Source organism: Pyxicephalus adspersus, chromosome 1, assembly GCF_032062135.1.
Source record: "Pyxicephalus adspersus chromosome 1, UCB_Pads_2.0, whole genome shotgun sequence".
In the NCBI taxonomy this organism is placed as follows: domain Eukaryota; kingdom Metazoa; phylum Chordata; class Amphibia; order Anura; family Pyxicephalidae; genus Pyxicephalus; species Pyxicephalus adspersus.
Genome location: NC_092858.1, coordinates 84492502 through 84516941, shown reverse-complemented (window position 1 = coordinate 84516941; position 24440 = coordinate 84492502). Strand labels below are relative to the sequence as shown.

At 36.5% G+C, this 24440-nt stretch overlaps 1 protein-coding gene across 2 annotated transcripts in view; it reads right to left on the bottom strand.

Moving 5' to 3' along the window:
• The window catches only part of PPM1E (protein phosphatase, Mg2+/Mn2+ dependent 1E), a 118591-nt gene that overhangs the window by 57913 nt on the left and 36238 nt on the right, over window positions 1-24440 (bottom strand). The window contains exon 1 of one of the 2 annotated variants that reach the window (XM_072416518.1): window positions 24335-24435. The exons of the other annotated variant lie outside the window; for it this stretch is intronic. The gene's annotated coding sequence lies outside the window, so the exon portion shown is untranslated. Of the gene's footprint in view, window positions 1-24334; window positions 24436-24440 lie in introns of those variants that run through there. 2 annotated transcript variants of the gene reach the window in all.

The window sequence follows — 24440 nt, the reverse complement described above, 5'->3', positions numbered from 1 at the left end:
TAATAGAAAGGATATTTAAAGTGGTGACAGAAATCACCAATAATAGTATTATTGTTACACAGTATTTATATAGCATGGACATATTACACAGCGGTGTACAAAGTCTATTGTCATGTCACTAGCTGACCCTTAAATGAGCTCACAATTTAATGCTCTACCTTAGTCATGTGTCTTTAATACAGTCTAAGATCATTTTTGGGGGGAAGCTAATTAGGGGGGAAGCCAGTTTTTGGAATGTGGGAGGAAACCGGAGTACCCAGAGGAAACCCATGCAAACACGGGGAGAACCTGCAAACTCTATGCAGATAGAGTCCTGGTCAAGATTTGAACCTGGGACCTAGTACTGCAAAGGCCGGAGTGCTTGGCCACTGTACACACTAAGCCACTGAAATAATAATCACAATGTAGAAAAATTTACAACTCATACAGTATCCTTCTGGTGGAGTAAAAAGTTTAGTTGGGAGTAGTTTATTATTTTATTAAGAGTTTATTGCTTGTTCTAAAAGAGTTCTGTCCAGATGTTGGTGTTACAGCCACGGACAGGAGTACATAAGGAAGCAAAAATCTGCAACAGAGAGACTTAGGTAGATAATAATCACTTCCTTCAGATCACCACTGTGTTCTTCTATCCCTTTTTATCAGCCCATCACAGTTGCAGGTAAGCCTCTCTAACCAACATTGAGACTCACATAGCAGAAGAGGGTGGGCAATAAAAAGTTTAACTATCAATAAAGTTAAAATCAATAAAGTTCATTGAAGTGTGACATTTGTTTTATGTATGTCATGTGTAAACCTTCTTTATAAGTGTTTGTTGTTGTAAATATAGGTGAAAATCCATCTTTAATGGAATACATGCAAAAAAATGTACTAGTTAAGAAAGATCTATGCATTACCTTCTGTCATGCATGCAGTCTAACACAGTATTTTCAGGGTTATATAGGCAACTCTTATAATAACTATAAATATATGTTTTTGGGTTTTTTTTTACAAACAAAAACCATTTCCTGTATGTCAAAGAAGAATAAAATTTACATTTAGGACTTCCAAGTTATTATATGGTAGCATATTTATTATTCAAACAAGTCAAAAAATAATGGCAGTATATTGCACACATTTGAATTAATCTATCACATTTATTACTTGATATGTTCAACTTTTTCAAGAAGATGACTTGTTTCCCTTCAGTAATCTTTTCTTTTCAGCTCTGCTTGAGCTTCCCCTGATGCCCACAGCAGTCTCCCTAATGTCATTTCCCAGTTTGCCTTAAAATATCTGTAAATGTCAACACTTGTCATGTGCTAGAAGCATCTCGGTCTCATGTGGGCTGCACAATTTCACTGCTGCACACTACAGGGAACCAATCGCCTCCCCTTTTTTTTCAAACTACATATTTTCTGGCTGTGTTAAATACTTAATACTATCAGTGGAACAAGCAACATTTCAACATATATGGTTTTCATACATACATGTCTAAACAACACTCTTTACCATATTTATAAATCTTTTCATCCAAACATTACCTAAAATGTACACAAATGTACACAAAACTTTGGATTAAAAAAATAATGTGTGAATCAACTTAGTCCCATGAAAAATACATTTTCTAACTAAATCCTATTTGAAAATGGAGAGTGAAAAAACTCAGACTACAAGCAGCAGTCACAAGAGATGTCAGGGTGTTAAATGCTCATAGTCTGGGCACAGGTGTACTTTACGAATGTACACAGATGAATAGATTCTTGCTACAAATTGAAGAAAAATGTTGATTATTGTTACCTTACAATAAATATCAATTTGCAATGAGTCTAGTAAAAGATAATAATTGTACTACCTCTACAATGAGAGCAAGCTGAAACCTGGAAAGTCCTTCCCGTCTACAATGCTACTGTGATATTCAACGCTGCACCCTTGCGCAAATTTGTCAAAAGGGCCTAAAGGCAATAAGAGATCCATGTCCCGTGAATACAATATAATGCAACGCCAGGAGTGAAACCCCCAGAACAATACCCTGCACAATCTTTACTTTAGTCTGGTCTGAGCTGAGTTTACAGAGTTCTCCTCCTGCACACATGAAACAGCATTAAGGCTTGGCATGTATCCAGGATAAAAGGTTAAGAAATAATAATAATAATAATAAGTTCTTCTTTACCCAAAAAAGTACATTTTTATTTTACTTTACTTCAGTGGTCAACATATTAGAAGAACATGGAGGGTATGCAGAGAGTATGGGATTTAGAATAGGTTCGCTTAAAGGAAAAATTCCAGCATGTATAATGCTTATATGACAAGTGTTAACACTTGCTCATTATCATTTTGGTGTAATATAGGACCTTGTATGGTTGGCCTTCCTTTTACAAGGGGAGATAAGTTGCTTCTGATATGCTAATTAATAGGTAATGTTGTATTGTTTTCTACCACATGATTCATAAGCATAAGAATGCCAACTATGCATTTATCAGCCCTTGTGCTAATACATATTCTACCAGGGTGACAGATACAACTCGCAGTTCCTTTAAAGCAGCAATAAATCACCACTTATTTTTCTTTTTTTTTTTTTTTTTTTTTTTTTTTTTAAGGGGGGGGGGGGGGCAGTTTCCCAGAGCTGTTTGCAATAAAGTTCCAGTATGCACAGCATATTTACTTATTATTGCAGACTTAACAGCCTAAAGAGACCCCTCTAAGGCTGCAATGACCAATCTCTCTTCAGTCTCTGGCACTTCCACCTGCACTGAACCTTTCTTTTTCAGAGATGACATAACCCCTGCACATACACACAATCTTACCACGTTGTGCATGTGTGGCTCAGTGTACACAAACAGTATGAATCAACTTATATTTAGTGGGCCTAGGTTTTGCTTTAAGGTAAAAAAAAAAAAAGTCTCCATGATTATTATAGCCACCCCCACAGAGGGAAAAAAGCTATCTTAACACATTAGACATAATACTCCCAATGTTAGGTTATGACTTTATTAGCACCCTATTGCTTTATCACTGTGGCAACGCTCTCTGGCCATTATTCTGCCAGTTGAAGCATTTAATCACAACAAAGAAACTATCATTTATCTAAACAAGAATGTTTGCTTTGCCAGTAGAACATTATTTTTCATTTCGGCGCTCCTGTTCTTTAATTCCTGTGGATATATATTGCAGTGACAACACAAATGTGAATATATGTCATGGGCATTGCTAAATATAACACACTGTGGTCTTTTGTGGTGTATACATATATTTTTAGCTTCTGGTGTTTTCTGTAATAGAATAAACAAATTGCTTATTTATATGTATAATAGCTGGATATTTACATAGTATAATTTAAAATAAAGTAAGCACTTTCACAATCAGAAAACCCCTTATGTCTTCTATGATAACCTATGATAATAAAGTTGAAAAATGCTGTTTTAGTTCATGTATATTAATAATTCTGGTCTGGAAAGGCACATTTGCAGAATAAAGCAATGCTAATTTATTCAATTCAGTAACTCTACAGAGTAATAGAAATCTGTAGCCTAAAAGGGTTGTTAATATAAAGCAAACATACTTATATCAGATTAGAAATATTTATTTAAATATTTGTGCCTAGGGTACCATGGCCCTTAAGCCCCTAGAAGGCTGGGGGAGACCTGAGCTTAAGCCTCTGGGACCGAGTGCTTCATGCCTGGGGTACCCTTGGCCCTAAAGCCCCCCGGCCGCCCAGGGACACTTGATTTCTACCATTTGTAAGCTATTTGCCATTTTAACCATTCTAGGGGAAAGGTTGATAAATTATCTAGATTTTGTAACTCTTGAGTCCTCTACAATTCAGTTTCATCTGAGGACCACTAAAATAGCTTTGGATCAAATAATAATACAATGATCCTGTCACAGACAACCTGAGAAACAGTCATGAACAAACCAGAGAATAAACTGAAACGCAGTGTCTGAGGAACCAAGGATGATTGATTGGACAACCCAAAAGGAAAGATGGGTTTTGCTACAGATGGCTCCAAAACTGTAGCATTCAGATACAGTGCAGATGGCAGCTGGCCAGGGAAAGAACCATAGCCTGGAACACAGTGGGCAGGCAATATTTAAAAAGATGATGGGCCAAAGATCATGGTAGTCAACAAACAAGCTTTGTCAAAACAAGCTGTAATGGTTATCAGAAAATCCGCAAGCAGGAATGAACACAGAGTTGAGCATTGGGGCAAGTAAGCTTGCTCAGGCATGGAATACAGATTTGAGCGGAGCAAAATAGTGAAGTGGATAGACAGGCTGAGCAAAGACTGGCTTTGCAGGTGCTATATAAACCAGCAGGTAAAATCAACAATGCCTATACCTCCTAGTTTTGGAGGAAAGCAGACTAAAGACAAGTAAAAGAGGTACATGTTTGTGAACTACAAATAACAGGTGTGCATTGCTGCTAATCTGTGAGGATACATATATATGTGGAGTGCAGGTAACACACCTTTTTATCTCACTGACAATATGGTTTCCTGTGCTCACACCTCAGAGTGCTCTGGGATGGCATATTAGAGTACCATCCACCTCTCACAGATTTGTATCTGTTGAGTGCATGGTCATATGTAGCAGACATTATACACCACGGCTTATTTGGAAAAAGTAGGCAAGACGGAATTGAGTTTCCAATCCAATATTACCAGGATACAGCACTTGGAACTGTGCAAAGTTGTATTAATACTTTTTGCATTTTCCTATTAAATAATCCTAAGTAATGTTATCAAATAAAATGCAAGTAAAAGGGACATTGGATTTTAAAAATGATAGATTTGGTTAAATGGTTACAGCAAAAAAAATGACACAATACCTTTACTAAAACCAATTAATGCATTTTACTAACAAAGCCATATAGTAAAACACATGCACATTATATTAATTAACAGTTTTGCTGATGCTCATCTTTAACCCCCGCTGGATTTCCTCTGATTCAATTCACAGTTCATATCATTTTCTATAAATACCCTTGATGCTCTTTTCTCCATGCAACCTCAACATAGTTTTGTAGCTTTTCCCAACTATGTCAGCACTTACTTTAATTTGATCTAGAGAGACTAAACTCATGGCTAGCTTTATAAATATGTACAAAATCTTACAAAGCACTTAGCAAATTATAGCTTTGGATGAGTTTTATCAAAAAGAAATTGCTGTGACCTCTACAGAATACAATGTCACTACAGTTTTCTGCAGATTTCAACTGGTTGTCTGTTTACAAATCATCAATAGTAAAATTTCATTTATTTAAACAAATAAAAACAAAACATTTAAAGATTTTTCCTTTTTGTGTTCTTTGTAAGAGGTTCTACAGAAAACGGCAGATTTCAAGTCACTAAATGTAGGATCTGCAATACATCGAGTGCTGTACCTTTAAACATAAAGAGGCACAGAGGCTTTCTCTAATCAGTATTTAACGAAGTCCCTATCTCACCACTTCTTTACCTGCAAATCATAATTCCAAATTGGGTTTGGAATTTAATTTAGAATTATAGTAGTTTTGGACTGGAAATTTCCGGATGTCCATGCCCAGTGGTATTTGGTAGTAATTAAAAATGCCTTGCACAATTTACCAGGCTACCCAACTATTGATTATAAATATAAATATGATCATAACTGAAATTATTTAGACTTTTTTTATTGGATTTGATCTTTTCACCTAACCTATTAAGACCTTTATATAGCTTATGGCTATGTCGAAAATTCAAATTGGAATTCAAAACATTCTTCTAAACATACTTGCTTCTCTCCTTAGCATGTCACAGCAAAGCAGGTCTAAATAAGGAAAAGTGTCCCATCCCACAATACAATAGATAATTCCACAAATCTACTCTTTATAAGAATTATTACTAGTCAATATTCTGCAATAGATGTAATCATAGAGTACACTTTTTTAATGTTACTAAGTCAGTGCAAAGAGTTATAAGGATTTACCTTGAATTTCAGTGTTCTACAGATTACAGAAATATGAATGGTTTTTGAATGATAGTTACTTTATCCCTGCCTTAGCAAATAGCCAAAGAGTCTTTCAGGAATTAAGTGTGGCACCCTTCCACTTGTAGTGGAATGGCTGGAACAAAATCTGACTTTTGCAAGTTCATGACCTTTGTAAAGAAGATTCTAAGTATCTCTGTGCCTCTAGATTTTTCTACCATCAAAGGCAAACCGAAAAACCTTGCTTGCAACAAGGGAGATAACACACAAAACTATATGTCCTTGAAATACTCCAGACAGAAAAAAGAGCCACAAATGAAAGCAGCTAAGTATTCAAGACTGCATTAATAAATGTACATTTTCTTTATACAAGCAATGTAAGCTTTTTGCAGTGCCTGCACAGCAGAGCACAAGGTGTAAGAGGAAGAAGCAAAAGAAGCGCCTGTAAGTAGTGCAAGCAGCAAGGGCGTGAGCCTAAAATTGTGTTGCTTCTTCTTTTAGGCTGCCTAAACACTGTAAATTTTGGTTGTGGAAGCGATTTTTCGTGATAGTGACAAATGATAAAGAGCCTGTGACTAGAGAGTAAGGCTATGTACACGTTAGTGGGCAACCAATGTACAGGTCAGATTATTGCCCAAGATAAACATTCGTACTCATCCTGGGTAAGAATTTGATGTGTGTACAGAGTTCCACCACTGGCACGTGTACAGTCTGACCATGAAAGCTAAGAGGAAGAGGGTTTAATGATGCTAAGCATCAGGGTATTTAGTAGCAAAAAAAAGTACTGCAAGAACAGGAATGGACTGAAGGTGAATAGTGGAAGTAAATACTTTGTTATGAATAGGTGTATGAATATGAGTAAGCATTCAATTCGTATGCATAAGCAAGCCATAAAATGTACTACTTGCAAACCAAAGGGATCTATGTAGGCCAGAGACTGGGCCCATTTCTACCACTATAACACGTTGACAAAGTAGGAGAAGGAAAACTCAAGTTTAAAGGAGCTGAAAAGGAGCTATACACGAACTCCGTCTATTACCCTGCTACTGTGAGGAAGTCTTACCAGCTGCAACCAAAGGTAAAATATTATTTTGTATAAGTATTTTCTAACAATTTTCTACACCAGCAATTAGTTTATCATATAAACTTAACTTTAGGAATTGGTTACTCCCCACATGCTGCCAAATGGAAAAAAGATTGAGCATTGGTTTAAAATCCAGCAAACATTTCAGGACATTGGACAGTTCATTCAAATTAGTGTGTGACTTTGAGCAAATATACTTGCTGCAGGACAACCTAAATCCTGTTCATGGGGAAAAAACAGCTGCTTGATGATTGTGTGGGGTGTAACTTACCTCTAGGGAGGGCTCTTCAGGAGCTGAATACAAACCAAACAGCTAAATGCACAGTTGAACGGTGTGAATCAAGGGTTTTATAATTCCGTTAAGTCACTGTTAAGGCACATGCACAGCAGCACAGCCTAAATCTGCACCGAAATTACTCAGAAGAAGACTGAGTGAAGGAAAACACCGATGTCCTAAGACAGTGCAGTGCTGGTAGAGTGCCATTTGGCAGGTACATTATATCTGCCATAATGTGGGGATATACTGTGCATACTTGCACATTGTGGCAAAAACCTTGGAAGGCTTAAATGTTTCAGGGGTTAAATTCTACTTCCAAAACTTGTAGCAGTATATCTGCAATCAGAGGTACTGTGCCTATGACTTCTAGTCTTCAGGATCTGGGGATGTTACCTAGAGACAGTTACTGTTTTTCTTGTTGGAGTTTAAGCTTAACTCATGAATCTGCTTCATTCATTCTGGATCTATATTTTCTGTGCCTGTGTTTCCATTTCCCCAATCAGTCATTAGAAAACTTGTCATCAGAGGAGCAGCTCTGACATGAGGAAGCAGAGCCTGCTGATGGCCACCTCCACATATAAACACAGTGTAGAACAAAGCATGGTGAGTCAGTAATGAAGAAAAGAACAGCTGTAGAGAGCCTACAGGCAGCACAATGACTTGAAAAGTGCTTCTACTGTTTGCCTTAGTTAAGATTCTAGATAATATAAGCATGATAACATTATTTTGAAACCATTTTTAGTAAAGCCATCTTCTGCTTAGGCAATTTTCAGCATGTTCTCCACTTGTACTGGTCAGGTTAGCGAAAGGTGAACTTGTAATAATTCCATTTTTTGAACTGTATAAACCAGTTATTTCCAAATGCTGTCACACAACAAATTAACAATAACTAAACAGCAGGCCTTTTCCATTTTTAGTTCTTACATTCATACATATGTAACTATAGCAACAGTAACAGAGCTCGTCATCCTATGTCACTTTTGGTTCCTACAACGAAACACACACACAAAGAGCACAGATAGGTTTGCAATATAGAATAAAGAATGCAGAAAATGGGGGAGGTGATAGCCGTAACATCTGAATACACTGCAGGCTAAAGTACATTTCAGCATTACTGCACCTAAAAAAGGTTGAAAACAATAAACGGTAGAAAGAAAGAGTGCTAGTTTCCATACACATCTTTCATTTATTTCATCTGGGGAATACAAAATTAAAAACCATGACTTTCAACAACGATGTAGCCTGCAAATTTAAATGGACCTCTGTCTAGGCTAAAGACACAAAAGTATTTGCATATTCTTAACAAGAAAGAATTTTTAAAAGGTTTCAATCCTCTTTCTGCTGCTTCTATTCTAAATTATCTATTCTCAAACGTTCTCTAAGATTACAAAAAAAGACTTTGAAGTTGTTCTTTAGTCAGTTTCTAATAGCTTAGAAACACCTGCTGGTTGTTTATATCAAAGGACTGGGCCGATAATCAAGATCTCATTAAAAAAAATTATGCACCTCTTAGGAACTTTGACAGATAGTTTCACCACAATGCCTTTAGAAGCCAAAGTAAATAAAGGATTTTAAAGATTTTTATAGCTAGTTGTGGATGCTTTTTTACAACTTCCTGAAAACATTGAACTGTAGCAAACCTCACATGCACCTAACCGCATGACAAAGAGGTTGAGTTCTGTTGAGGTTGAACAGCAGCAACTACAGTGTAAAACTGCACAGTACTGATGAGGGGTGATTTGGGAATGGCTAACAGCGTAGTTTTCCACATGCAAGTCCAAAATCCCCTTCAAAAGCATCATGTGCTGCAAAATGTCCTCAGTCTTTGGGGTTGAATATTGGCCAGGCTCATTCTCACTACTCAACTCATATCTTTTAAGCTTTCATGGACCTGCCCCCTCTGAATGGTCAGTGAAAGTCGACGCGTCATGTCATCCTATCAGCATATGCCCCTTGTGCTGCTCTTTCCTCTCCCACAGCTTTGCTGTACAGGAAAAGCAAAATTCTGTTACCAAATCATATTCAGGTTTCTGCACTCATTGCATTAAAAATTTGCTAAAACATATGCCCCCCCAAACTGTTTAAACATCACACACTTCAATTAAATCCAGTTAGCTACGTCAGATCATATATATTTGTAATTAGTTGCCAACTACATTATTATCACTGTTTACAGTGTTTTACTGCTTCTGTTTGAGAGCTAAAACATATTTTTGTGGTTTACTGTGTTGAGGTAACACCTGTTGCCCTATCACATCATATATTGGAGCACATGCTTTACCATAATGCATACCAACAGAAATTTGAAAATGGGCTCTATAAATAATAAATGAATGGGAATACTGTGCATGTTACCGGGAACTTCAAGTTACGAATGATCATGTAAAGAAAACTAAAATTAGAACCCACCTGAACAGAAACAAAGGCTGTTTTAAGTCTAATTTAGCTCTAATTATGACTAATAGTGTGAGTAATTAAGGAAGAGAAAAGACTTGTGATTTAATGAAGAAGCAGCTTAGGTGGAAAGGTAGGGAAGTTTTGTCTGGTTTACAAAAATAACACTTTGGAAAAAGGTATATCTATATTCTACAAATTAAAAGGTTAAGTTTATATATAAATAAATATATATAATATCAACCCAACCAGACTACAAATATCAGTTCCTGAGTTTACACACTGAAGATAACCTAATGCTTTACCTAAAGGCAGATACAGTTTAATCCTATGTCATATCATATTGTGATGTTCATAAGTCAGTAAAAGAACAATCCAAACATAGTGAATTTGATTTATTAAAGGGATAGATTATATTCAATGTGCAAAATATTCGTTTACTTTGTAAAGTGAACATTTTGTACTCACATCCTCAACCAACCCATTGCAACTTCCACTGAACCACAGCCAGGAAGTCATCCACTTGCTATCTAGGTAAAGCTTGAGCCTTCAGTACTGTTTAAAGAAAATCTGTGTTTAGATAACTATGGGGGCTTACAATGTAGACCCCTTCTTTTGAAAATGCCAGGTGCTTGGTTGCATACTCATTACTACTAATTTTATTATTTGAATGAGACAGTGACCAAACATGCTATAAGGCAATAGTTCTGACTTAACATACATGTTCCAGATCAGTGACCCAGTAAAAGTGGGCATGGCAGGTCTAATTCTTAAATTGCCAATTTCTATTTCCATTCTTGCCAGTTTTGCCAAGTTAGACTACAGGGAATCCTTGAAGTGCAGCATTTGTAATCGGATAAGCTTTGCATTGTTTTTTTAATGTCTACCTTCCCAAACATAACTGTTTCCATCCTATTATTCAGGACCAGTAGCAGACCATCCCCCAATCTCTACCGTAGGGTGGTCCTTTAGTTATAGCAAACCAATTTCATATTTTATTCATGTGAATATTGCTTTAAGTGTTCCCAAATGGTGATTCTTTATAATATGAACGGCTGTAAATAATTAGTTTTGTACTCCTAGTTTTGTCTGCTTTCCTTTATAGTACCAAAAGAGTTATTTTCTTAGCCCCATTTGTAAATGTATTTCTTACTTATAAGAGCTTTATGTTATTTATAAGTCTGCCTTCTAAAATCCCAAGAAACAAAATCAGCAATAGATGTAGCCTACAGACTTGTGGCAATGCAGATAAATAATTATGAAGTTAAAAGAAACACAGGTTGAAGAGGTAATTTAGAAATACATGTAATTGTTCTTGGCTGGTGTAAGTCTGTAAAGACTCTGGTTTCTTCAAATGAAACTGCTGCCTCTAGACAGAAGACAGCTCTCGGCTGTAGTCATGATAGACTTATCTGCTGTCCTAGTTTCCAGTACAAAGCCAGGGCTCATTTCCTCTAAAACACTACAGTGCATATACTCATATAAATTATATGAGCCCACTATACAGAAGCCTTTTACTTTAATACAGGAAATTGAAAGTTCAAAGGCACATTACATTAGGCTTTTACAGAACATAATATCCGTAGCTGAAACATGTTTTCTAGAAGTTATTATTCTACCATTTTAGGCTTATGTAGTCTTTCACTCAGAACCAAAAGTACCAGTAAGAATGGCTTTGCCCAAGTCAACAGAGCATCTATAAAATACTATTTAGGTTACATATATATGTTCTACAAAACAGCACTAGCTATACCTAAACTGTTTAATGTTTCATAAACCTGATCATTTTTTTCATACACTGCATATAATCTGTACAGCAGGAATTTGATCTAACAATATTGCCATCTATATGTTAAAAACGTGTCCAACTGCACCACAGTAATCCCATTGTCTTGACGTTTCTTACCATAAAACGTGGAGCTTGGCATTTTTGGTCAGCCCTGGATAAAAATGGCCAGGTTCAAACAATGCAGAAATCTAAAATGGTTTTCCAAAAAATAATATTACAATGGCAAACAGTTAAAACAGTATTGATGCCTACTTTATCGTATATTTCTACCTTATTCTATATTTCTACCTAATTTTAGTCCATCTAAATAATTGTATAATGTTGCTGTGTCAATATGCAATGATATCATTAGACCCAAAACCTAAATTGTGCTCTAATATAGCAAATCAAATGTATTTTAAATGTAATGCGATTGTGTGTTTCTTTTTTCATTTTTACATTTTTAAAGAATAGCCCCCCACCGGTTGTGTGTGACAGCTGTTATATTATCAAAGAAATCATGGACAAATTTTACCTTTCATTTCATTTCAGTCATAATAAAATACATTTCTGGCAAAATAAAAAAAAACCCAAAACATCAAAATGAAAGGTAAGGGTTAATGCCTTGTAGCCAACATTACATTTGTTGAAATAAAAATGCAGTGGGAAAACGCCCAACATCACATTATATGGAGATTCTCTGGAATTGTAGTTGCCATGACAACACAAGGAAACCCTTTATCACCAAGGACATGTGCAGCTATTTTTAAATGCAACAGCTGGATTTGTCTGAACCTCACTACTCCTCCTCCCCAGATATTTTTTCTAATACTCTTCCCTGCCAAGCTGCCTCAACATGTTAACTAAAGAAATGTGAAGGATTACCAAAGGCAGGCCTGCGTCAGCTTCTAAGAAAAGCACACATATAGGTCTGTCGCTGGCATCTCCGAATATATTTAGAGAGAATCTCAAGAAAACCCTTTCAGCTTTGAAGGTGCCATGACGCCAGTATGGTCTAGTACCAGGCTGTGAATCTTTTTATTATAAAGTCACTTTAAATGGAACACTAAAGAAACAGGCTCTATCAAGCACAGACATCACACCAATTGCAGCTTTATTTTTTTCCAAAAACAGTCATATGAAGCAACACATATCTGCCAATCACAATCATTAATCTGATTACAATGCTAAAAGTCTATATTGCATTCATTGTGAAACATTACCCAACATATTTTTTCTGAATCGAATCATTTAAACTAGCTTTCATTGTTGTAAAATCAAAGACAAAATTTATCCTTGACACAAAAAAAGCAAACATAAATGTTAGATTTGTGTGTTCTCAAGTTCACCTAAAAACACTTGGTGCACCCTATATATTTCATCAAGCAGCCTCACTAACATATTGTACAAATCGCAGAATGACTGATAATATTATCCCGTTGAAGCAAATTGTACAAGGGTCTTTTTTTTGTCTTCCTCTGGACCAACTATGTCCATGGGGTTTTTTATCTGGGATATGTTTCTCTAGTGGTTGAATTTGATGGACTTTTTTTCAACCTGACCTACTATGTAACTAAGTAATCTAACTCTCCTTCAAGATTATGGATAATAATGTTCATAAACACGTTTTATACTATTAAAAAAACAGAATTTTAGGACAGACAGAGCCTGGCAACATAGACTAAGATGGCTAAAAACATTTGACATCAAGTGACTAGATGACTATTAAAACCCTTTGATAGTTGATCTGCTTGTTTGTATTTGTCACGGTGTCATGGGTGGAATGGTGGACTCTCCGTGTTAGCCCGCTTCGCAGAGATGTGTACAGGGCACAGAGTTTAAGATACCAGCCTCTATCTTCACCAGCACACCCGCCATGGGGTGATGGACTTTAGGGAGTGGTGCCTATGTTGCGGCCCCCATTCACGCCTGGGACTGGTTACTGCTGATTGGGTAAGACCAAAGCGTAGTACAGGAGCGTAAGGCAGAAACGTAGTCAGAGGAGCCAGAGGTAGACAGGCAGGCAGCAATCAGGAAAAGACGAGCCAAAGGGCAGGTGGCAATTAGGAGTATTCGGACAGAGACAGGGTCAGCATACCAGAGAGTCAGAAGCAGGATTAGGGAATATAGCCAGGAACCCTGAACCAGAGCCTAGGAGAACTACTTGTTCAGGCAACATCATGTTGCCAGTCTCTTCCTTTTATCATGGAGGTCATGTGACCACCAGGTAACAGAACCCACCACCAGAAGGAGTGCTGGAGCAGAGGCGGCTCAGGTGGAGTGTTCACAGATGCCTGCAAAAAGGCATCAGTGAAATATTTGGGTCCTTAGGGTTAAAGGGGCAGCTATCAAGGAGTCACATGACTCGAGACCACGTAACCAGCAGACAGGATTCCTGAGCAGAGCTGCTGCTGATTGCAGAGGAGTGCAAGGTTGGTAACACAGACAAGGGCATAAATCCCCTGGTCCTGCAGGGATCTGTGACAATATTATGTTTTTATGAAGTATGGTTTTGTCTATTTCAAAGATGCTGCCACCCAAAACCAATTATTTTGTTGTACTATGTTTAAGAATTGTCTCCCAACATGCTTCACCATTCCTCCAGTTGAACATTTTTTTCCTTGAAGAACAAGGTTAACCATGTTTATTTGTATCTTTCTTTACTTAGTCTGTTTTGGTAAAGTGTTAGATTAGTTACATAAACTTGTTTACCATTTTCTTTGTATTTGCTTTGTGTAGAGAAGTACTACCCTGGTCTTGTACATAGCAAAATTTCTCCTCTCAGTACTTATTCACTTGAATAGGTGACATGAAAAGATCCAATTGCAAAATATTGTAACCAATAAAAAGCCTCAGATTGAATATCTTGTGTTTTAATACACTTTAGATGCCTTAAATTTTGAAGCTATAATTATTACATGTGCAATGTTTTTGTTTCACCACTTGCTTATCTTATTTCAGATTCATTTCACAACATGCAAAATCCAGTGCACTTTATATACAATGCTAACCTTGTTATGTCAACCCAACTGAACTCCACAACTTCACCCTGTTTCCAGTATATTAGTACCCTGTGGCATACATGCTTTCCTATTATTTGAGACAGGTACTTAGTGTTCTGTTACTGCTGATAGATGAGAGGTTTGTAGCTCATCAAGCAGTTTCAGTCACATAGGATCAGCTATGCCCATTGCAAGCTTAATTCACAGCTAAATGTTTTTTTAATCTATGCCTGCAGGATGTAGCACACAATAGGAGTGGGGGTTTGGGATGGTGACTGAGTAGTGAAGTTTTAAGAGACAGTAGAAGAAGAAGGGTAGGCAAGTTTGAAAAAATTGATTTTCAATGCTCTTTTAAAATCACCAGAAATTAAGAGCAAGCCGAATAGGACAAAAAGGACAATTCCAGAGAATTGGGGCAGCCCTAGAAATGTCTTAGAGTTGTGCATGTGATGAGGTTATAAGTAGGGAAATCACTTGAGAAGAGCGGCTAGGGGAGTTTTTTTTTTATCAGGTCAGAAAGGTGGGTGGGATAGGGGCTGTGGAAGGATTTGAAAGAAAAGCACAGGAGCTTGAATTTTATTAGAAGGTGAAATGGAAGCCAATGAGGAAAACTACAAAAAGATACAGAAGAAGAGTAGTGGGAAGAATGCATAGGTCTGGCTGCAGCATTCATAATAGACTGTAGAGGAGAGAGTCGGGTTAATGAAATACCAGAGAGGAGGAGGTTACAGTAGTCCAGATGAAAGATTATAAGAGCATGTACAAGGAGGTAGGGGTGGATTTTGGAGATGTTTTGCAGGTAATGTATGAGACCTGGAAATGTATGAGAGGTAAATGAGAGGGCAGAATTGAAGGTGACACCAAGATAGCATGTCTGAGGGGAGGGACGAATGACAGTGTTGTTAACCGTTAGGAATATGTCAGGGGGAGATTTGAAATGTGAGGGGGGAAAGATGATGAGTTTGATTTTATCCAGGTTGAGTTTCAGAAATCTGTTAACAGCCCCCTATGTTACAGGGCGACGCTGCCTATAGCATCTCCCAATGTGACAGTGTTTTCTAGTGCGAGAAAGTGGTAAACTCATCTCAACCTCACTGTCAGTGTGAATATGCCCCAGATGAGAAAAGACTGCCCCCTAATATGTTACAATTTGGAAAGTGACCATATAGTTTCATGAAGTGACTGTCTTTTAATTACCAGCAGGTCAACTAATGAAAACTCAATGCAGAGGACTTTCAAAAATGTGTTTATCTTTATGTGTTCACATAAAACAGAACACAGCAGTCTACTAAAATCTAGGTCAGAGAAACATACGTTCTTTGATGTAAACATTTTTGTGCAGATCATTTCAAAGTGTGCACAAACTGAAGCTGCAAATGACATGTGTAGTCTAAGGTTCTAGGAAGTTTTACTCTAAAAATCTTCAAAACAGCAATGAATTCTGAGAATTACTGAAGCAATAGGATCTGTACCGTTACAATAAATAAAATAGATGACTTAGATGACAGTTTAAATTAAAGGATAACATTTTCTTTTTAAAATGTGAGGATTCATCAAGTCAGAATAGAATTTACAATCGAAGTTCTGGAAATCTGTGATGATTCGTATTGTATTCTAGACCAGGCAATTAAAAACATATTTTAACTGCATTACTAAAGGCAAAACATTTTTGTATTTCTTTTTCATTTTTAGCCTCCTATAACCTCTAAGTGTACCTAAATTTGGGAACAATTTTGTAAACAAAACCTAGAGCCTAACTTCCCCTCACAATTTAAGACAATTTCACGTTCACATTTTGTTTGCAAAAGACTGTTCTTGTTAACTGAGCTCAGTCTACAATGCTGATAACACCTTACAAAAAAAGGTCATAGAAGGTTAAAAACTGTATGTAAAGACAACATTTTTTAACTTTTGGATTCACTAGGGAAGGGGTAGACCTTCTGTCACATTTTCATTGCTGTCTGTGTCCCTGAAGGGAAATCCAACATTGAGCTGTCACCACAATGATAGTGAAAATGCTTCAATTGGTTGATATTGGATAGACTGTCTTTTTTTCTGGTGAGTCTTTAGGATAGGAAGTCAAAGGCAAAATAAAAATAAATAAATAAAACTTGATGGGATTTTTACTCAAAGGAGCTTAAGAGGTGGCATACAACCTATGCAAAACAAGATATATTTTTAGAATTTGCAGAAATCAAGATGGCAGACCCCTTGAAACATACAGCACACTCTGCATCTCTGTCTAGCAAAGTGAGATAACATTGTGCAGTAATAAAACAATAATATATAGGTATGTAGAACATGGCTGGTAGAGAACAAGTGAAGGAATATTTAGTTCAGGTTTGCTTTTAGTAACTGAAATCTTTTAGTACACACTAATATAGAATGTTACATAACAATGTATTATTGACAATGCCATATACAGTGTGCCTATTGTACAATCAGTATTTATCTTCCTGAAGCCACTTTTCACATTGCACTCGGATTAAATACTGAACACAAAAAGGGAACACAACATGGTAATGCCTCTAGGATTGCGATAATGCTAGAGGGAGATTAAAGTGAAATGTATGTCAGAATGCTTGCCTAATTAATCCTTTTAAAAGGGGAAGTCCCGTGCTTACATTAATGAAGGCTATTTTTACAACTAACCCAAGCTTAGCAGAGCAAGCCATTTTATGCAGTAAGCCAATACTGTAAGGTGTTCAGCTAATGGCTGGGCAGCCAAACTCATTGTTAAATTACATTGTGTTTTAATGGTATATGAAATTTGAATTTAGGTAAATGCTAGAACAAAATATTAAAACATTTATGTTTTTTTAATTAACAAGTATCTATTTAATAATTAAGTAATTAGTGTAAATGTAAACCAATAACTGCTGGGAGTAAAATCATAAGATAATAAGACACCGTATTAATGCCTTGCATAAATAAAAATTCAATTGCCTTATTTCTTATTCTTATTATCTGTTTTTTTGACAGGTTCCCTTAGAGCTGAACTTCAGACAAAAGCTAAAACCACACAATATTTGCGTATGCAAATGCTGTTTTATCTGAATTATCAAAGAATTTGTATTTTTTCTTCAATCATCCTTGGGATTTACACAGTCCCGCTCAACCAGATTGGAGACCTTTACTTTTCCTGCAATTGAGAAACATGGCCTGTTTGTGTCTATGCTCCCAGCCAATAAGTGTACAGTACCAGAGCAGCAGGCAATGATGACCCTCATCCCCTTCCCTGACAACTTCAGGACACACTTCAAATCTGTAGTAATGTACTGCCTATGCTGGCAGCATCCAGCTACCGGTCCTTGATATAAATTTAGGCATACTTAATGATAGATAGTGATCTATCAAAATTTTGCTATGTAGTCCTATGATCTGTTTTGTAGTCCGTAATTCATAAAATTATTTAGGGTTGGTAAATGTTTTCTCGGAGCTGTACAATATTCCTAGCTTCAGATTTTCCACTATTTATATTTGTTGGATAAAAATGTAAACAAATCTTTCCAAATTGAGATCCACAAACAGTGGCAGCCAAGAATAATCATTTATTAAATAAAATAATTCAGTACTTAAAATGTGACCCCATCTGCTCCCCTGCATAGCTAGCCAGATTAGATATAAGGAATCATTCTTACAAGCATTGGTCACTGTATACAAAGAAGCCATTGTGTGTTTGTTCTTCTGGAATTATAACACTGTGTACTGCATAAGGGCCAGATTCCCAATTCTGCTTGACCTCCTACGTGTCATCTGTTCTTTCCTATTGTATTAATATTGAAACCAGAAGTCAGATAAAACATTTACATGTTAAATCTTTATGTGTTTAAAAGACCACACAATATGCTGTTGTTCATTATATAAATAGTGTACAGAAAAAATTAGAGCATTTATGATGCCATATTTTAAAATTTTCAGGTAGGCTGGTTATTATTGCTGAAAAGGACAAGTAATGTCCCAGGATGTGAAAGAAAAGGAAGAGGGTTTAATTTTGCTTTTCACATAATACTAAACCACTCTCTAAATCCCCTTTATGTTATTGTAACCCATTGTTGGCATGCTCAGCCCCTGATCTTGCTTTTCTAAACTAGGGAACTCTATAGGAAAAACCAATTTATCTCCAGCATTTACCAATTTATTGTTTTCCTATCCCCACCGCTAACCAACATAACTGGACCAAATAACAATCTATGAGATTAACAGGAGAATACCCGAGAATATCTTTTGGAGTAATAATCCGGAAAATATTTTTTATGTATGTGAATATGTGACAATATTTATAGGGATCGTAGACGGCTAAATATAATATTTTTACAATAGTGCATGACTGAAAATCTCCTACATGGAGTGGCCCAATAAAAAAATCTCTTAAAAAAACATCTTTATGTACATACTGGCGATTTATAAAACACCTAACTAAATAATAAAGCCAAACATACCAACAAAGGAATATTTTGAAGGCTGGAACAGAAAGCTGTGAAAGTATCATTTTTTTAGTCAGCCGGCAGGAGTGCCGCTTTAATAAATGAACACTGCTGTTTACTACCAGATTTATAGTGCCAAACAGAATCTTACCTTTTATTTATGTACAATTATTATAAGGAATTATAAGAAGTCCTACAAAAGTATTAAAAACAGCTGTAATATTTGTGAATTACAGTGAAACACAATCAATGACTAATAAACAAGATCAGGTTTTTTGGTGGGATACTTCCAAATCTGTATTTAAAAAAAAAACTGCTACATTTTGTTTCTAATCTGGAATAGAAGACACACAGCAAAATACTGATAAAAATCATGTACACACAGTATATGGGGGCTATTTAATCAGCCAAAGGATTTGTATTTCTCTTCATTCGGTTCTGAGGTTTAGAGAGCTCTGTCTGGCAATCTCTATCCTCCTGTAATCAAAGCTGAACTTTGGGTGCTGTACATAGCCTGACCAGAGAGAAAGGTTTTGGAAGGGACCCAATAGATCTCCCCAATACAGGCTGCCTGTGGAAAACTACAAGGGGGTAAATGCAAGACCAATCACCATGCACAAAGAGCTTGCAGCAGCGACCAGTCGTTATTACAGGTAAATACGGGAAAAAGGTGTTGTTTGAATTTGGATCACTGCACACATTTAGAAGAAATTTACAAAAAACACCAGGAAACTATTTGCTTATCCTGGAGAGCAGCTATAAATCAAAACAAATCTTGAATCTTCCCCAAATAACAACTGCAAAAACAAATACATTTGTTTGCCTGATTAAAGAGATATTCCATTGCTATCAGTGACAGTGCTCTCGCTTGGTTTGCTTCCTATTTGTCTGACCGCTCCTTTCAAGTTTCATTCAATGGTAATTCCTCCTCCCCCACTCTCCTCCCTGTTGGTGTTCCCCAAGGGTCACCTTTGACTCTGCCCTCTCATCTACCCCCCATATTCAGAACATTTCCAGGTCCTGTCACTTTCATCTACGCAACATCTCCAAAATTCGCCCCTACCTGTCCCCTGAGATCACCAAACTCCTTGTACATGCTCTTATCATCTCCTGTCTGGACTACTGTAACCTCCTCCTCTCTGGTATTCCACTAACCTGACTCTCTCCTCTCCTCTCCTACAATCTATTATGAATGCTGCAGCCGGAGTCATCCATCCTTCCCACTGCTCCTCTTCTGCTCCATCTCTTTGCAGATCTCTGCACTGGCTTCCATTTCACCTTAGAATCAAATTCAAGCTCCTGTGCTTTGCCTTCAAATCCCTACACAGTTATTGTCCCACTTACATTTCTGACCTGGTAAAAAACTACTCCCCTAGCCGCTCTCTCCGCTCCTCCAATGACCTACTACTGACTTCCTCACTAATAACCTTATCACACGCACGGATACAAAACTTCTCTAGAGCTGCCCCGACTCTCTGGAATGGTCTTACTCATCCTATTCGGCTTGCTCCTACTTTCTGCTCATTTAAAAGAGCACTCAAAACCCTTACCTACCCATCTTCTTCTGTATTTTGAAACCACCACTACTTCCCACCACTACATATCTCCCCTCCTATTAGGCCTGATTTATTAAAGCTCTCCAAGGCTGCAGAGGATACAATTTCATGAGTGAAGCTGGGTAAACAAGCAAATCTGGAATGAAGTCATTTGCTATTTGCTAGCAAATGTTTTGAATCCTGGACCAGATCCATTTCAGGTTTGCTGGATCGCCCAGCTTCACTCATGAAAGTGTATTCTCTCCAGCCTTGAAAAGCTTTAATGAATCAGTCCCATTGTTTGTTTATTCCCCCACCTCCTAGATTGTAAGCTCTTTAATGTACAGCGCTGCGTAATATGTTGGCGCTATATAAATCTGGTTTATTATTATTATTATTATTATTGTTAATAATAATAATAATATTCAAAAATGTGATACATTATATTATGTATAGTGATAGTAAATATGCACCTAATACTTGCCAGACAGCTTGCTGTAAAGTTTGACAGTATAAAGAACAGGACTTTTGGGAAAATGTAGCTAGTCTAAAATAAATAAGTCAATAGAAAACAAAACAGTATTTTAAAAGAAAAACATACAACAGTACTAATCCTTCATTGCATTCTTTACATATCCTGAAGTAGTTAAAGACTAGAGGAAATAAAGGAGGCCAAGGTTACTCTGTTTAAAAAGTATTCTTCTGTTCATCATCATGCAGAATATTATACTTCTGGTTGCCTTGGAAACGTCTTTACATCAGCCCCAACACCATGCAATGTAGAACCTTATGTCCTATTACACAAATATGCGATCAAATAAGCTGACACGATTCACTGCAGAACATATACTAAGTGTTAGAAAAATAGAAACTTCTCTTCAGTAACATACTGGATCATTGATATCTTTGAAACTACCCAAGGTTTGCATAGATGCTGCCTTTTATGGCTGCTGTGCTCATTCCAGAGACATCCCAAAAGGGCCGCAATTATTAATATGGTGGTGGTTCAGATAAGCCAACCATGGTTTACCGAGGGGATGGTGTTCTTTTAGTGATGCCAAGTGTTGTTTTTACACCAAATGTACCTTTTGGAATGGTGGCCTAAAAGTTCAACCTTGGTCGCTTCAGACCATAACTTTTTTGCCACATGCTTTACAGAGATTTCTTTTGCATTTTAGTTGGGCGTAGGTGTTTGCAACCCTTCCTCATCATCAAAAGAACACCATTCCCACAGCGAAGCATGGTGGTGGCAGTATCATGCTTTGGTGTTGTTTTTCTTCAGCTGGAGTTTTAGTCAAAGTTGAGGTAATTATGAACAATTCCAAATACTACTCACTTTTGGCTCAAAAGCTACAGTCATCTGATGGAAAGCTGAAGATAAAGAGGAATTTCACCTTTCAGCACGACAATGGCTCCAAGCATACATCCAAATCAACAAAAGAATGGCCTCACCAGAGGAAAAATAGTTTTGGAATGTCCCAGCCAAAGCCCAGACTTAGATCCAAAAGAAAATCTGTGGGGTGCACAAGAGATGCCCCCAGATCCTGACAGATTTGGAGCGCTTTTGCAAGTAAGAGAGGACAAATTTTGCAAGTCAAGATGTACGATACTGATAGAGTTCTACCGAAGAAGACTAAATGATTGTTGTAAATGAATTAAAAGGTGCTTCAACAAAGTACGAGGTTAAGGGAGTGTTCACTTATGCAATCAGCTTACTGTATGTTTTGTTTCTCAACTTGTTTTTTCTCCCTAACATGGATTTAATGTGGTCTAATTTTATATATATATATATATATATATATATATACATGTCGTATATACATACATATATATTATACATTACACAACTCTTCCTTAATATTATTACAGACAAGTTTCCCGCAAACACTTCCTGTAATAATAAACTACCATCCCACAACCTACTTACTTGTTTTGACATTTTGAAAAAATATTAACCATTTCTTTAGGAAGGAGAAGGAGTTATATAATCTTACCCTGCTATATAAAAGAACAAAAATAAAAAGATAAATATCATAATGCAGTACAGCCTGTAAATATACTGAAAATTATTTGTAACAACCACAACCAAATGGAAGCACACGCTTCACAAAGTATACACTATTTCCCATTTATATTAAAATTATCAATAACAATATAAACTGCCATCCTGGTATGTATTACGGATGCAGCAACAAAATTGAACTGCAAAAATAAAAAAAAAATGATTAACGCATTCTGTAAAATATATCGAGGTCATTGAGACCTCAAGTCTTCAATTCAACTAAATAAATATTTTATTGATATTAGTAAATGATGTCCCTGGATGTTGGTCAATATCTTTGACTGACTGTCACAGAGATCTGGAAATACTATAGATAGCAGATCATTCAATGACAAACGAAGTATATATTATCACAACATGACTAAATACTGTACTATTCCTATCATTACATAAGCCTGCTTGAAGTCAGTGTCTTCTGTCATGTCTGGAAGTCATGCTGATTGTTGATTTCATGCATGTCAATAAAATACCAGTTGAAAGTCCTGTATCTTATTGACAGACTGAGTTTAACAGAAACAGTGGTTCACAGTGGTATATTTTTGGTACTAAGATAATGTTCTCGGGAAAACCCTTTATTTAATATACAAAACATAAATTTACACATACTAGCAATGTGTGTTCTCAAGAGTGTTCCCAGATGCTATTAACGGTCTCAAAACTCTATGAAGAGTGGAGTGATATTGACCCGTTATTTATTTTTAGCAATAGCAATGTATTCCTGACATGTACAAAGCTTGCAAGACTAACAGAATTAAGTGGAGTATATATTTGAAGATAAATGAAATGAAGTACACCTGGAATAAAAATCTGGAATATTCTTCATTTCTTGGCCAGGGCATTATCTGCGTGGAGTTTGCAGGTTCTCCCCATGTTTGCATAGGTTTCTTCCAGGTACTCCGGTTTCCTCTCACATTCCAAAACCATGCTTTTTGGCTTCCCTCCCAAATTGAACTTAGATTGTGATAATGACATATGACTCTGGTAGGGACATTAGATTGTGAGCCTCTTTGAGGGACAGCTAGTGACAAGACTGTGGACGTTGTGAAGTGCTGCGTAATATGTCAGCACTATATAAATAATATATAATAATCATGATGCCTTAAAGACTTAACGCTAAACCTGGCTAATCACATGCATGACTTATTCATTTGTATCTGTTCTAAACATTCATGAACATGTGAAAACATTAAAAAAGCCAATATAAATGAAAAAAATTACAACCCAGTCCTGCTTGCAGGTATATTTGTTTTATTTTTAATATATAAAAAAGAAAAAAAAGAAAAACATATGAACTGCATGCACACTGAATGTTTTAATCTTATTTCTGGAGCATTTTTCTTTACATGGATTCTAAATAAAGGGTCATCAATCAAATGGGATTTACATTTCTCAAGGAAAGTTCTGTTTAAACAAAACAGCTAGTATTTTTAGTATCATAAATCAAGCTCCAGTCAACTAAAATTTTTTATCCCAATGGAATAATTATATATTGTCAAGAGAAACAAAATCGACAGGGTAGAACTGTGTCTTCTCCAAAATACTTTTTCTGGCAAAGGTATTTTCTCTTTTTTATTACCATACCAATTAATGTACCAATTATATATAAAAAATGGGAAAATACTCATGGGAAATAATTCCCCTACTAAAAAAATACTTTTTAGGGGCAAATTTTGTACCAGAGAGGAAGTAAAAAAAATACCTCCAACTGGAGCCTCCAAGTGCATTAAAACCTGACATTATAATATTTTGCCATTCTTTTCCAAACTTAAAACATTTTGCCTATAAATACACATAAAGCATACATAAACATTATTTAGCTAACCCAGCAGGATATGAATATATATAAAAAGGCAATGTTCTTACCAGAACGGAAACGTTTCTAAAGAAAGTGGAGCATATTGCCGGCAAGGAAGCAATGACCAAGCAAGGTTAAACCTCTCAGATGGTAACAGTAATGTACCAGCTTTCT